At 38.2% G+C, this 15,964-nt stretch overlaps 1 protein-coding gene across 48 annotated transcripts in view; it reads left to right on the forward strand.

Moving 5' to 3' along the window:
• Positions 1-4,510: 4,510 nt before the first annotated feature.
• Positions 4,511-15,964, forward strand: part of ptprda (protein tyrosine phosphatase receptor type Da) — a 125,018-nt gene continuing 113,564 nt past the window's right edge. For all 48 annotated transcript variants that reach the window (XM_077742371.1, XM_077742389.1, XM_077742380.1 and 45 more), the window contains exons 1-3: positions 4,511-4,584; positions 5,041-5,134; positions 11,520-11,583. The gene's annotated coding sequence lies outside the window, so the exon portion shown is untranslated. The remainder of the gene's footprint in view (positions 4,585-5,040; positions 5,135-11,519; positions 11,584-15,964) is intronic.

A 15,964-nucleotide genomic window follows, 5' to 3' on the forward strand; every position in this document is an offset into this window, starting at 1 on the left:
TGAGGTTCAGGTGCCGGGTCGGTGGAGTACGCCGTGTGCTCGGCAAATATCACGGGATATTCCTGTGGCAGCCCAAGCGTGTTATTTCACAAACACCTACTATACAAACCGCCAGGGGGCGTTCCCAAATGGCCTCCCGGTGGTTCTGTTTGGAAATGTCGGCGACCCCATCAGAGATTGAATTGACGATCGTGTTTTAGGTTCGAACGGCATCGGTGTCCAATCGTGAGCTGATGTTTGGTCGCCGGTCTTTTGGTCACCGGTCTTTTGGTCGCCGGTCTTTTGGTCGCCGATCAAATGTACTCAGTACTTAGATATTAACAGTACTTGGATATCAAACAGTACTTAGATATTAAACAGTACTTGGATATTAAACCCTACTTAGATATTAAACACTACTTAGATATTAAACTGTACTTGGATATTAAAGAGTACTAGGATATTAAAGAGGTCTTGGATATTAAACAGTACTTAGTTATTAAACAGTACTTAGATATTAAACAATACTTAGATATTAAACAGTATTTAGATATTAAACAGTACTTTGATATGAAACACTACTTAGATATTAAACACTACTTTTCAACAGTAAACTCTCTGTCACCATTTGACCGGTGACCAAAAGACCGGCGACCAAACGTCCAAGCACCGCGTCCAATCAGTCTGTCGCTAGAAAACGAAGGAACGTTTAGCATTCGCTTCTGTTTCAGCACCGCTCTTTCCATCATTTCTTTTTAACAGGAGTTATGCCGGCTGCTCCATAAATATTTTCACCTACGTTTAGCCGATTGGGGTTGCCGTGGCAACCACCGAGCCACATAGTTGATCTTATCTCGATTATTTATGTATTTTTTGTCGGAACGTGCCGGATTTAGACTCGGGATGGTCCGAAGGGGATTTTTGATAGGGCGCCTGGAATACAAAAATAAGGGAAAAGAACGATTTGAGGTACGAAATAATGATTAATGTCCGCTGCAGTGAGTGAAATATTCAAGATGATTAAAAAGTGTATGTCGTTGAAGTCCAAACCTGCTGTAAAATCCAAAGCAATAATGTTTCTCGTCGTCGCCATGTTTGATCCTCAACTCGAGGACATTTGTCACGGCGTTGCGCCTTTTCCGTGGCCCCATGACGGCGGGATATTTGTTCTTATTTGCCGCTGACAGCTCAATGCGGACGCCGATGTGGAACAGAGTCGTAAAAAAGATACGCGCAAATTTATTTGGCCCCGGCTGTCAGGTTTTCTTGGTGTAAAACCTTCCGACCAAATCGGGACGAGCCGTGGGATGGCACTTTTGTACATCCGTCTTCTCTCTTCCCTCGCCACTGGCGTCCAATAGCGTGGCTCTGTGAACACTAGACATCCAGTCAACAAACGATTGACCAGAAATTTGAACCCGAGCTTTTCCAAATTTAGGAATAAACTACAGACTCCAGACACTTTCATTCAAGAAAAGATATAGTTTGTATTTAATATCTAATTACTGTTGAATATCTAAGTACTGTTGAATATCTAAGTACCGTTGAATATCTAAGTACTGTTGAATATCTAAGTAGTGTTTAATATCTAAGTAGTGTTTAATATCTAAGTAGTGTTTAATATCTAAGTACTGTCTAATATCTAAGTACTGCTAATATCTAAGTACTGTCTAATATCTAAGTACTGTTTAATATCTAAGTACTGTTGAATATCTAAGTACTGTTTAATATCTAAGTATACTGTTTAATATCTAAGTACTGTTGAATATCTAAGTAGTGTTTAATATCTGAGTACTGTTGAATATCTAAGTACTGTTTAATATCTAAGTAGTGTTTAATATCTAAGTAGTGTTTAATATCTAAGTACTGTTTAATATCCAAGTACTGTTTAATATGTAAGTACTGTTGAATATCTAAGTAGTGTTTAATATCTAAGTAGTGTTGAATATCTAAGTAGTGTTTAATATCTAAGTAGTGTTAAATATCTAAGTACTGTTGAAAACAGTAGATATTTGTATATTAAACTCTCTCTTGAATATAATTTAGAGAGCTGGTTTCAACAGTACTTAGATATTAAACAGTACTTGGATATTAAACAGTACCAGGGACCAAAAGTCCAGGGACCAAAAGACCAGGGACCAAAAGACACCAAAAGACTGGTGACCAAAAGACCAGTGACCAAAAGACCAGTGACCAAAAGACCAGGGACCAAAAGACACAAAAAGACCGGTGACCAAAAGACCAGCGACCAAATGACCAGCAACCAAAAGGGACCAAAAGACCGGCGACCAAACGTCCGAGCACCGAGCGAACTTATCAAATCCCCAAAATTGCCGAGGGCAACTCCTTCTCCCGATTACCTTTCCGGCCGTTCTTTAATTAAATCCACTCCGTCTCCCAATATTAAGGCGGACTCCTCCGAGACGGCTCGGGCCCGCGAAGTGAAAATGAAACGGGCGAGATGGATGGCGGCGCGCTCCTCCCGAGACGCCCTCCTCTCTGCTCGCCTTGCCTTCAAAGTGCTTCCTGTTGGCTTTTTCGGCGTCGGGCTTCCTCTCGCTGCCCACTCAGCAAACAAACGGGGCAGCGGGATGACCCATTGGCTCCCCAACTCCTTCGAAACGTTCCTTTCTAATTAACAATGCGGGCCGACACCGGTGAGGAGGGGAAAGTGGGTCAGCTGGTACTCGGGGATTGTTTGGATGTGGCGGAGCAATAGCACCAACTAGTGGGGAATATGAAGAAGTGCACCCCTTTCTGGAGATGGGTTTAAACTTTCAATTTTTAAATGTTTTTATTTCACGACTCAAACCCAGTTGGTAGTACGATTCTAAAAGAAGGAAATGGTTCTAGTCCAGGCATGGGCAAACTACGGCCCGTGGGCCATATGTGGACCAGTAGGCTTCCTCATCCGGCCCGCCGACATTAGCGTTGTCCACTCTTATTTGTTTTTTTTTGTTTTACAGCCCCTCCCTCTTTTTTAAATGACATTTTAATATTTCTTAATACATTCTTTTACTTACTTTACTTTGTACTTTATACTTTTTACTTGAGTGATAAGTATGTTAATACTTTAGTCCCTTTTTTTTCTCTTTATGTTTCATATGTACTGTTAACGGATGCACTTTTTTATATGTATCGAATACATTTTAATATTTCTTAATACATTCCTTTTTACTTGACTTTGTAATTTATACTTTTGACTTTAATGATGAGTGAAGAGTATGTTAATACTTTAGTCCTTTATTTCTCTTTATATTTCATATGTACTGTTAACGGATGCACTTTTTTATATGTATCCTATCTTATGTCCCGACCCGTCCCATCTGTCACATTTTTAAAGTCAATATGGCCCCCACCCAGTCCCAAAAGTTTGCCCACCCCTCATCTAATCCCTCTAGATAAAATATTTAATTTCGATTACTCGTCACGGGAAAAAAACGAGGTGTGAGAGCGCCCTTTTCTCCATTCATCCGATCTGCGAAGTCCGTCAGAAATCGATCCCACAAAAGCTTTTAAGGCCGTTTATTGTAGCGAGCGCTTGTATATTTAAGATGATATTTTCCAGTGGGTGTGGGAGCCGATGGGGGACGGAGTATGGGGGCTTCAGGTTTCCACAAAGTGGCGCTGGTCTCCCTAATGTGTTTTCCCTTCTCCACTTCCACCCTCCATCAGCCTATTATCCTCTAACGTCTCTGGGTATGAAAGAGAAGCTACGGCACCCTTTTTAGACACCCAACAGTCATATACATCACAATCTAGACATTTGACAAGCGTTCCAATTTTATAGCCCACTGTCAAAAGTTAATTTCTAATGTAAAGCCCTTAGAAAGTGTTTATTTTCAGAAGTTTTCCTCTAAATGAGTCCTCCAGGTAGCCAGAGGGCGCTAGTGTTAACTAAGTCTTGAGAATACACCTGTAGTCAGTTAATTTAAACTATTTAAGCATTCTATTTGACTTATTTCTTCCAAAAAACGTCAAAATGGAAGCAGTAACTAAACTTTTTTACGCCAACTTTGTCTCCATTCATAAAATGGCTACTTGAACCTAAAATGGCTGCCTTCCTTAGTCTTCTGGGCCACAGTTTCCTTGTCTTTTTTTCTGTGTCGAGCAAATCCCATGTAAACAGGCCCTTGAAATGTATCCTTTCAATTTGCCTAAGTCGACTTTCAGCAAATGAATATTCTAGCGGCGGTGGGAACAAGGGAAGGAAAGAGCGGGAACACGAGCGCCGCCGCCATCGCCGCTACCGCCGCGTTTGTGTTCATTTTTAGCTGCTTCGTTTGAGCCTGACGTGCCGAGTGCAGACTTTTTCGACACAATGGTGTCAAACTCCAAAGAGTACTGCCATATCGGAGCAGCTGGCTTGCACAAAAAAGCCGCCACCGCACCTGCCGGATGCGCCCTGCCGCAATCCGGCAGGGGACTGACTCGCTGATGGTTCAAATCTGCCCTGTTTTCTACAAAAAAATGACATGTATGTAATGGGAAAATACATGTTAAACTAAATAAAATGTGTTTTTTGTCTTCGCAGGGAAGTTCAGAGGAGTTTTGTTGTCCTTCATTCTCGTCCGAAGCAGCAATAGCGACTCTTATTCCAAATAGGTAAGACCTCCACTCATAATTGTTTATTTTCATGCACAACCAACGGTATTTTGTGTCAAGTAGAGCTTTAGCGACCTCTAGTGGACCTCAATGTTTAATGCTTATCTAACTTTGCTTGTTTGTCTCTGTTAGTGATTAAATTTGGATTGGATAACTTTGTGTATCCCATATTTGGTAAATTTTGTTGTTACAGTAGCAAAAGAGTGAGAATACAGACACAGTAAAAGACATTTTAGACATAAATAGATAGGTAATAAGTAAGTTAATACATAAATACATGAATATATATATATATAAACAAACAAGCTAGTTGCTGAAATATACATATATACATATACATACAAATACACATATATAAGCACATATATCAGACTTTTAATTGTATAGTAGTTGGGGAAGAGTACGAGTCAATGAGAGTCAAATATGAATAATAAAGAAATATGTATTGTCTTCCAGGTGGGCTGGCGGGTGGGGTAGCGTTTTATTGGTTCTCCACCCGCGGCATTTGGACAGCATGTTGGCACCTGTGTGACCACAGCCTTGATTTTCGGTAAGTCAGCTCATTTTATATTAAATATACTGTCCTTATACTTATATTTGACATATTTATTGGATTGGCAATTTGCATTTATCCTATAAGAGGTTATCACATGACAAAAAATGCTGGAAAAGGTCTCAAATGAAGCCTGTGGTGCAGTAAGTCATATTAACCATTAGGTGGCGCTCTTTGCTCATGAAATAATAGCAGACAGTACACAAAATGGGTATTTGTTGGGTTTGGGAAAACAAAAGCACTTTAAAACTGAATAATTTGATCACTAGTCATTTATTATGAACTCAAGTTATTTTTGTACTATAATTCATTTTAAATTAGAAAAATAGTTCATTAAATTCGAATGTCTTGCATTCTGACAGTCCCCACTAGATGGCACTCTCCTAAAAACAACAAATCTTTCCCTCGGCCACTGGAATTGTCTTTAACGAAGTATTTCTTGTCTTTGGTTTTAGGCCTTAACGCATCTGCAGCGTTTCTTTGCCATCTGTTTGCGCCGTGGCCCGTATCTCTTAGTTGGCAGCGTTTGCAATCCCGAGCGTCTGCACCCGCGTTCCCCGCTGTGCTTTTGTCACCCTTCTTTTTTACGGCAGCTTCGAGTGTTCACTCGGGGGCAGCCAAACTTCCTTTCCCCTCTGAAAGCTGCTTGAATACAAAAAAAAAACATTATGCAAACAAGTTCAGAGCTAAAATATAATCCAAAATACAAAATAGATATATTTATACTTCCCAAAAAGCTCAGAAGGTGCTCGGACGTTTGGTCTCCGGTCTGTTGGTACGGTTTAATATCCAAGCACTTTTTAATATCCAAGTACTGTTTAATATCCAAGTGCCATTTAATATCCAAGTACTGTTTAATATCCAAGTCCTGTTCAATATCCAAGTACTGTTTAATATCCAAGTCCTGTTTAATATCCAAGTACTGTTTAATATCCAAGTCCTATTTAATATCCAAGTACTATTTAACCGGCGACCAAAAGGGACCAAAAAACCTGGCGACCAAATGTCCAGTCACACATTTAAAGGGTCTAAAATACCCTTTGTCTTCCCAGATTTCGGATTGGTCTCTGGGTCCTTCGCTATATTGACTCCCAAGCTAAAAAGACCAATAAATACAAAATATAATTAAGTACAGTAGACAGGACTTCTTTCTTGGAAGACCCTGGCTCATTAACACATGATGCTATCTAACAGCTACCAGCTAATTCCACAAAATGTCTTCTCTAGCCTAACAGGTCCTCAATATTCCATAATAATGGGAATATATGGGTACCATAACCATTTTACCATTAAAGAACCACGTCAACAACCTCTTGAAATGCCATAAAGTAACTCATTGGGTGCCAGAAACGGGGATAAAGGTCCAATCCATTTGGAATGGGAGGTCTGACCAATCATTCCAGGCCCCAAATCAACAAAAAGACCCCAGAATTGTCCCCAAATCAACAAAAACTACGACTTTAGCAACCAGTTTTGCAGAGGATACTTCTGTAAAAAAGGCCTTTTCTAACATACGCTACGTTATTAATTTATAGGTTTCATATAGTTACGTTCCCGTGGCTGAGCGACAAGTGTATTTATTTACCCAGAGTTTTTTTTCTTTTTGCTTTAAAGTGAGACATTTGCGCTGTACTTTTCTCCTAACTGCTTTCAAAGGCACATGTCAAAGAATGTGAAAGGGAACAAACGCAAAGAGTAACGCTCTCTTATTATTATTATGATTAATACAGTGGGCTTGAAGCCTCCTGCTGATGGCTGCCATTTCTTATCACGCCGCCTCAAGGAAGCACTTTTAGAGGCGGCGAAAATGGAAGGCGTCGCTGTTCAAATGACTTAAGCTGCCGACCGAGGAAAAAATAGCAAAGTGCGGAAAAGTTCATCTCCCTTCCAAATGCGTACTTGGTCGAGTATAACCTCTCTGCCCCATTTTGATAGGCCAGTAGCAAATTCTGAAAAAAATATCATTGAGTTGAATGAGGCTTGCATAGGATGCTTCAACTCAGCCTACTTGGCAATGCCCAGCTTTACCATTAGAGGGAGCTTGTTGTTCAAACGGTGTCTCTACGGGTGAAAATTGACAATATGTACGATTTTGGTAAATTTTTAATGCATTTTCTTTGTTCTTCTGAGCCGCGACTGGTCTTTTGGTCGCCAGTCAAATGTATTTAGATATTAAACAGTACTTAGATATTAAACAGTACTTGGATATTAAACAGTACTTAGATTTTAAACTCTCTCACTTGGATATTAAACAGTACTTAGATATTAAACAATACTTAGATATTAAACAGTACTTAGATATTAAACGGTACTTAAATATTAAACACTACTTAGATATTAAACACTACTTAGATATTAAACAGTACTTGGATACTAAACAGTACTTAGATATTACACAGTACTTGGATATTAAACAGTACTTAGATATTAAACACTACTTAGATATTAAACTGTACTTAGATATTAAACTGTACTTAGATATTAAACTGTACTTAGATATTAAACTGTACTTAGAAAATAAACACTACTTACATATTAAACACTACTTACATATTAAACACTACTTAGATATTAAACACTACTTAGATATTAAACTGTACTTAGATATTAAACTGTACTTAGATATTAAACTGTACTTAGAAAATAAACACTACTTACATATTAAACACTACTTACATATTAAACACTACTTAGATATTAAACCCTCTCTCTTAGATATTAAACACTACTTACATATTAAACAGTACTTACATACTAGTGTATTAGGGGTTTGGAAGTATAAATCATCAACCAGTTCAAACTCTGGGGGGTCGGTTATTTCCTGTTTTTAACCTGTAAAGCGCCATTTTTAAAAAGAATTCCACTGCCGCCTTCCCCTTCTGCGCACCGGCGCAATCATTCACCAACCATTGATTGTCGGTAGCGATAATATAATTGTGCGCCATAGCCCGACAAGGCTGGGCAAGCCGATAGATCAGCGTTTCCGACAGCGGCGCTCTCCGCAGGTCATAAAGCCTCACCTTCCCAACGTGACCTCGCATCAATTTGCTCCTCCCCCTCCCCCTCATCCCCGCCACCAATGCAAATAACCCCGCATTTTTTTGGGCCGACACGTTTACGGTTATCTGCGCATCTGCGGCCGTGCCGAGGGGCTAATGGCGGTGGGCTGGTGGCGCCTCCTCGCCCTCCGTCCCAGTCACTTGTGTATGCATTGAACTGATAAGTACCGCGCTTCATTTTCCCCATGGCGAGGCACAGTAAAAAAATGGGGAGTAATAATTGCTTCGGGGGGGAGGGCCGCCAATACGCGGGTGAGAGAGGACGGCGGCTAAATATGCTTGATTGCCGCCTAAGCTTCAACGCCATGTCATGAAATATGGCTGCCGTAGACCCGGGGACATCAGTACACTGCTTAATCCTTGTGTATGTACGTATTAGCGCTTTGGCTATTTGTTTTTTTTCGTGTACTAGGGATCCCTGTGAGTATTTTATGATAAACTCCTGTAGAGTATTGATGAGTTCATCTTTGCTATCAGTCTCTGCTGGGTTTTGATTTTTTTTTTAACGTAAAGTACTTCTTTTATTCAGCGGTGGTCCGAGACCATCCATTTGGCTCCTGTGGAGAATCGCCTACTATCGTTTTGACTGATGTTTAGGGTTAATTTGGGTGTCAAAGTGGTGGTTGGGGGGCCAAATATGGGCAGAAGAATCATTTGTGTGGTCCAGGAATGTAAATTAGGACTGCTGACTTTCTGTTTTAGGATCAAATTAAAATCAAGAGTATAGATGTATGTTAAATTTCTAGATTTTCCCCCCTTTCAAATCAATAATTGTCATTTTTTAATCATTTTTTTCTGTGTTTTTAGTCCAAAAATCATTTTGTAAAATCTAGAAATATATTTTAAAAAGCTAAAATAATTAGATCTATAAAAATGTAATGTTTAGAGCTTTTAATCCAGTTCTTTTAATCCTTTTATTAAAAATAAATCTAAATAATATATCTAAAATGGTTCAGCTCACAAGAAATCGAGTTGAGTTCTGTTTTAGGGTCAAATTAAAATGAAGAGTATTCATATATATTAAATTTCATAATTTTCCCCTTTTAAAATCAATAATTGTCATTTTTTTAATCATTTTTTTCTGTATTTTTAGTCCAAAAATCATTTTGTAAAATCTAAAAATATATATAAAAAATCTCAAGTAAACATTGTTTTAAATCTATAAAAACTGAATATTCAGGGATTTTAATCCAGTTATTTTAATTAATTTATTAAAAAAAAAAATCAAAAATGGTCAATTAAATACAAAATATGAATATTTGGCATCTGTATCACTCCAAATATTCTTGAATTAAATGAAGAATTGCAAAAAATAATAGTTCTGAATGCTTTTATTGTAGTATAGATTAAAACCTCCACCACAAAGTGCGCATATAACAATAACACAAACAAACAGACAAAAATCAATAAACAAATGAAAGTAGTCCACAAAACATGGATTAACCTCCAAGTTATCGTCAATAAATTCTCCTACTTTTGATATTCCTTCTCAAACTAGTTTCCCGTTGATCCAAAAGTCCGAACTTGTAACGAAAAAACTTAATATTCAGCAAGCTAGCCTTTATTATTATAATTTTTCTTTCCCGGCTCACATTTTTTTCCATCAGCAGAGAACATTCACACGGCAAATTGACTGGGAATTAACACTTTGGCCCGGGAATACTCAAATCACCACGTTCCTAATCATCTCATTTGAATGTGCGGTTTAAAAATAAAAAAAACAACATTTCAGACAATGGAGGAGGCAAATTAAAGCTCGGCCCGTGTGGATTAAAAAGCAAACAACATATTTATACTGGCTTCAATCAATGATTTAGCGGCCGCAGCAATTCTTTTTTTTTGTCCGTGGCCGACTTTGCTAATCGTTGGCGACGAGATGAGGGAAAGAAAAACAATGTAATCACCCAAAGCGAGGCCATAAATTGTCAACTTATTCGCCTGCCGTTAATGGAGGAACTGGGGATGTTCCTATCGCCTGATTGGGTGGATTTAGCGAAACCCAGTCCTGATCCCATATCGTAGAAATGTATTAAATAGGGGAAATGTCTAATAAATACTGGTGTAAATATAATATATAGTAAAAAGACCAGTGTAAATATAATACATAGTAAAAATACTGGAGTAAATGTAATATATAATAAAAATACTGGAGTAAATGTAATATATAATAAAAATACTGGAGTAAATGTAATATATCATAAAAATACTGGAGTAAATGTAATACATAATAAAAATACTCGAGTAAATGTAATATATAGTTGAAATACTGGAGTTAATATAATATATAGTTGAAATACTGGAGTAAATATAATATATATTAAAGAAAAATACTGTAGTAAATATAATATATAATAAAAAATACTGTAGAAAATATAACATAATAAAATACTGTAGTAAATATAATATATAATAAAAATACTGGAGTAAATATAATATGTAATAAAAATACTGGAGTAAATATAATATATCATAGAAATACTGGAGTATATATAACATGTAATAAAAATACTGGAGTAAATATAATATGTAATAGAAATATTGGAGTAAATATAATATATAATAAAAATACTGGAGTAAATATAATATGTAATAGAAATACTGGAGTGAATATAATATGTAATAAAAATACTGGAGTAAATATAATATATAATAAAAATACTTGAGTAAATGTAGTATATCATAAAAATACTGGAGTAAATGTAATACATAATAAAAATACTCGAGTAAATGTAATATGTAGTTGAAATACTGGAGTAAATATAATATATAATAAAACGAATACTGTAGTAAATATAATATGTAATAAAAATACTGGAGTAAATATAATATGTAATAAAAATACTGGAGGAAATATAATATATCATAGAAATACTGGAGTAAATATAACATGTAATAACAATACTGGAGTAAATATAATATACAATAAAAATACTGGAGTAAATATAATATGTAATAAAAATACTGGAGTAAATATAATATACAATAAAAATACTGGAGTAAATTTGGGAAATAATATATAGTATAGTCCTGTATATGTATTATTTTTTGGAATATTATGGCAGAATATTTGCAGTTATGTAAGAAATAACGGAATATGTTCAATCTTGATCGTGATTTACTTGACTTGATTCATATTATAACTGTTTTGTTCTAACAAATGGTTCAAATACATCTGTAATATAGCATAAATTCATATATTTTCACTGTATTGCCATTTTAAGAAGATGCTAAAGATTGTACGGGTACTCCACACGGGTCCGTCTACGTCCTGATGAAGCGATTCACCTCCACGCTCTTCTTCTCTGTCTCTCTCGTTTACGCAGTTCTCTTTCCTGAGACGTCGGCGGCGGCGTCGGCGGCGGCGACGACACGAGGCCCCCGCGGCAGGTAAGGACGCCGTCGCTTCGATTTCACGCCACGTGGGACGAAGGGGCCACGGGAAAAATGTCCACTGATATCAAATCCAGCCCGTCTGGACTCAAATCGGAGTGGGAGAAGAGTTATTTAAAAATGTTTTTATACTAGACTACATCTGGCTAAGGGGACGGGAGACAGACAGACTGGCACTGATCAGACCAGAACGGGAGTAGGCGGGACTCTTATTGATAGAAGATGATGAGACTGTCCCCCAGATAGGACAGGTTACAAACGGTACATATTTAGATATTAAACTCTCTCTCTTGAATACAATTTTGAGAGCTGGTTTTAACAGAACTTATATATTAAACAGTTCTTAGATATTAAACAGTACTTGGATATTAAACAGTACTTGGATATTATACAGTACTTTGATATTAAAACCTACGTAGATATTAAACGCTACTTAGATATTAAACAGTATACTTGTATATTAATCAGTATACTTAGATATTAAACAGTACTTAGATATTAAACAGTATACTTGTATATTAAACAGTATACTTAGATATTAAACCCTACTTAGATATTAAACAGTAAACTTGGATATTAAACAGTATACTTAGATATTAAACCCTACTTAGATATTAAACAGTACTTAGAAATTAAACCCTACTTAGATATTAAACAGTATACTTGGATATTAAACAGTACTTGGATATTAAACAGTACTTAGATATTAAACCCTTTTTAGATATTAAACCCTACTTAGATATTAGGGGGTATACTTGGATATTAAACAGCATACTTAGATATTAAACCCTACTTAGATATTAAACAGTATACTTGGATATTAAACGGTATACTTAGATATTAAACCCTACTTAGATATTAAACAGTACTTAGCCATGTGACACGGATGACACTACAAACTTTTTTAGCATATCAGGACCTTGGAGATTCCAATCGTGGCTAATTCCGTAAACGATAAATGGTTCTATGTCCGCCATAGGTCGTCTAGCGCTGGCGAATTTTGACATTTTCCCGTGCTCGTCCTTGCCCAATGACCAAAGGACTCAACCAGGTGAAATGGGCAATTTCCATTCAGGGACGGAAAATGCGGCGTGCCAAATGGCTGCTCGCTTTTGGCGCTCGGATGATCTTTTCCCCTCAGTGCCTACGCGCTTCGCATTTGCCACGCCCGATGACGGCGAGACAAAACAGCCGCACGTTTTGCAAGATAGGAAGTAGTCGCTCCAGAAAATGGAAGCTCATCCTGGCCTGCCATTATTAGAGTTTCAAACAAGTATACTCCGGTTCCCGACAGCCATCTTTTATAGACTTAGCACAGTACTTCTGTCCTGTATCGTCATCCTTTTGACCCAAAACACATTATATGATATCTTTCTTGGCTGTATTGACTGAAATACGATGGTTCAACGCCCGCCATTCTTCTTACCTTCACCTCATTCCTTCTGTTCGACGCGATCATCTTGGCGCTCAGTCCAACATTGCGGCCGTCCCTCCCCTCGGCGCCCAATCGGCGGCACAGCCATCCATCCAGACTCGCCGACCATGAAATTAGGTTAAGACGTGAGGCTGTGAATGACACAGGTGCGGATACAAATGAGAACATCCCAATGAAAAAGCGCCACTGCGAGACAGCCCAGTTCGCCGCCCCTTCCGGGGCTCCCAGAATAGTATTTTACAGCGTTTGGTCGTATTGTCAAAACCGTTTCCTCGCCATCGTTGATTCGGCATCCAGGAGAACCAATTCAGGTCTTCCCACTACTCGTTTGTCCCGTCTTGGACTCAAATTGGTCCTCAAAATGGACTAGACTAGGGGTCAGGAACCTTTTTTGACGAAAAGAGCCACAAAAAAGTCATTTTTTCCAATGTTATTCCTTGTGAGCCATACTACGAATTTCAAAGTCAAAATACATACATGTAAACTAGTGCCTTATCCTTAATTTTTTGTAATTTCATCTCTTTTAAAGTGGAAAAACATCAACATCTTTAAAAATATTCTTAAATGCTGTTGCTAATTAATGAGAAAATGCGTTCCAGAAGAATCTACTACAAAAAAATGACAATTAAAGCAGTTGTAGATGTAATATCTCAGTTCTATCACCAGCAATTTCCATATTTTAGCTCACAGGTTAGCAAAAAGCCAAATGCATCCATCAAAAGAGCCACAAGTGGCTCCCGAGCCATAGGTTCCCTACCCTTAGACTAGACCAAGGGCTGGTGGCCATGTCCCAGTCCTCCAGAGCCCCTACCCAGTCTGTTTTCCATATCTCCCTCCTCTACCACACCTGAATTAAATGATCAACTCATCACCAATCTGTCCAGAAGCTTCAAATCAATCCAGATTATTTGATTCAGGTGTATTTATGGAAAGAAACATGCAAAACAGACTAGATTGAGGCTCTCGAGTACATCAGTTGGCCATCCATGGACTAGACATAATATAAGTATACATAACTAGATACGTGAATAGATTATGGGTCAAGCAGCCAATCAGTGACGCCCATCTGGGCTCTGGCGACACTCGGATTGATTTAAAAAACACTCCAGTTCTCGATTTGGTTTTACGATCACGTCTTTGTTGCAGTGAGATGGACGTGGCTATTATTTGGGCAGGTGACACCACGGTAGTCCTTGTTTTGCTCCCCGCACTTCACCCGCGTTTAACAGCTGTTATTACGCGTCTACCGAGACAGCATCGACTTTCTCCGGGCGAGCGTTTCAAATTTTTCCTCCACTTGACGTCCAAGCGCTCTCACTCTCGGCCACTTATTCCGATTGTAATGCTTGAAAGGGAGAAAAAGACGCCAACGCTTGTCTTTTACAGTCGCTAACGCTTTGTCCTCGCTCGGGGGAAAATGGACACTGGGTTTTTGGAATGTTTACATGGTGTCACTTGGTGTTTTTTTGACAAAATGGCTGTCATTTGAGGCTACACAAAAATCCCAACATGAATCTGTGGACTATTCCTGATTATTTTAATGGAATATGTCTTAATTGGGGTTTCCTGCTGTAAAAGTGCTAGCTAGCTAGCTAGCCTGATTCTCAAAGTTTTCCCCTCGCTATTGACAGGCGGCAGATGTTTGAGGCATTATGGGGCATGTGGAGAATTAATCAAAGTGATGATTGAATCATTTTCTCAAGCGCAATTCATTAAACATGCCAATGAACTCATCTTGAGCAGCTGTCTCGGTTCTCGCCGCTTAATCGCCGCCGAGAACCGGACGGATGCCGAGCACGTGCCGTAATCTCGCCTATGCAATGGCGTTGTTTACAAACAGTAATTAATAACGAGAAGAAGTGCCTGGAGTGCATTCGCCAAAGTGCCGGGAAAGACTCGGGTCGCTCGCCACGGCTTGTTAACGACCGAGACGGAGTGCCCAACGTTAAAATAGGACCGTCGTTTAGGATAATATTCGTTATGTTATTTAAACTATTCGACCAGACTGCCCCAATCTGTGACCGGATGTTTGGTCTCCGGTCTTTTGGTGGCCGGTCAAATAGTGACAGAGAGTTTACTGTTGAAACCAGTACTGTTTAATATCTAAGTAGTGTCTAATATCTAAGTACTGTTTACTATCTAAGTAGTGTTTAATATCTAAGTATACTGTTTAATATCTAAGTAGTGTTGAATATGTAAGTAGTGTTGAATATGTAAGTAGCGTTGAATATGTAAGTAGTGTTGAATATGTAAGTAGTGTTGACTATGTAAGTAGTGTTGAATATGTAAGTAGTGTTGAATATCTAAGTAGTGTTGAATATCTAAGTAGTGTTGAATATCTAAGTAGTGCTTAATATCTAAGTAGTGTTGAATATCCAAGTAGTGTTGAATATCTAAGTAGTGTTTAATATCTAAGTAATGTTTAATATCCAAGTACTGTTTAATATCCAAGTACTGTTTAATATCCAAGTACTGTTTAATATCCAAGTGCTGTTTAATATCCAAGTACTGTTTAATATCCAAGTACATTTGACTGGCGACCAAAAGACAGGAGACCAAAAGGGACCAAAAGACCAGCGACCAAACGTCCAGCCATGAAAATAATGCAACAAGCGGACGGCCATGCTTCATTAAGACCACCATATGGTATGCCATTGACCAAAAAGGACCAAAAACTGCTACTAGCTACTATTCTTTACTTTGAAAACCTTCACAAATTTAAGTATCTTTTCTTATCAAGTGAAAGCCAACATTCTCTGTCAGTCCTCCCCATCATAACCAATTGGACAAAGTGAAAAGTAAACAAAAAAATCCCAAGTCCGCCGACACAGGGACAAGATCTAGCCGCGTTTTGGAGTATTAGAAATGTCGTCAGGAGTGCCTTAGCGCTGACATGTTGAGTTGAGCGATCCCGCCCCCCCTCCAACTCCGTCTCCGACGCCC

This window comes from Stigmatopora nigra, chromosome 20, assembly GCF_051989575.1.
Source record: "Stigmatopora nigra isolate UIUO_SnigA chromosome 20, RoL_Snig_1.1, whole genome shotgun sequence".
In the NCBI taxonomy this organism is placed as follows: domain Eukaryota; kingdom Metazoa; phylum Chordata; class Actinopteri; order Syngnathiformes; family Syngnathidae; genus Stigmatopora; species Stigmatopora nigra.